Genomic DNA, 631 nt, shown 5'->3' with positions numbered 1-631 from the left:
TGTCGTCTAGATAGTTGTTTGTCTAGACTGCAAGTCATTCGAGCTATTGGTGTTACAAACTAAGGCTCTGTATGACACAGCTGCAGCTTCTCAACTTTTCAGCTCCAACTATATTGTCCCGGGAAGTTGTTGTGGGGAAGCTGAGTGTATGTTTGTTGCAGCTGTGTGGAAATAGCTGTGGTGCAGCTGTTTCTGAAAAAAAGACCATGTTGTCCCTGTTTAGTGAAACTGTTTAAAACTGAACTATGACTGCGACATTTGATATTTCAAAAACAGAAATTCGTTCCAAAACATAACAGAAGTACATATACACCACTCACTCAGCAGTGAGTATCAAAAGTGCTAAGAAAAAGCCCCATCAAACAACGAGAAGCAAAAATAAGAACAGGCTTTGAAGGGGAATGAGTACAAATGGCAGCACATATTGCTTTATTCATGCTATTCATTCATTCATGGGCAGTACAACTTCCATGTATGAACCAAGACCAACCCCTCCTCCAAGCCGGCAGCTGAATCAACTTTAATAGCAGTATTTCATGATACAGAAACACATAATCATCTAAAATATAACACTGAGCATAAGATTTAATGGAAATAATATTACCATATATATCACATTACAGGAGACTGA

This window comes from Phalaenopsis equestris, unplaced genomic scaffold (genome assembly GCF_001263595.1).
Source record: "Phalaenopsis equestris unplaced genomic scaffold, ASM126359v1 Scaffold000024, whole genome shotgun sequence".
Classification (NCBI taxonomy): Eukaryota; Viridiplantae; Streptophyta; class Magnoliopsida; order Asparagales; family Orchidaceae; genus Phalaenopsis; species Phalaenopsis equestris.
This window is presented reverse-complemented; position numbering follows the sequence as displayed.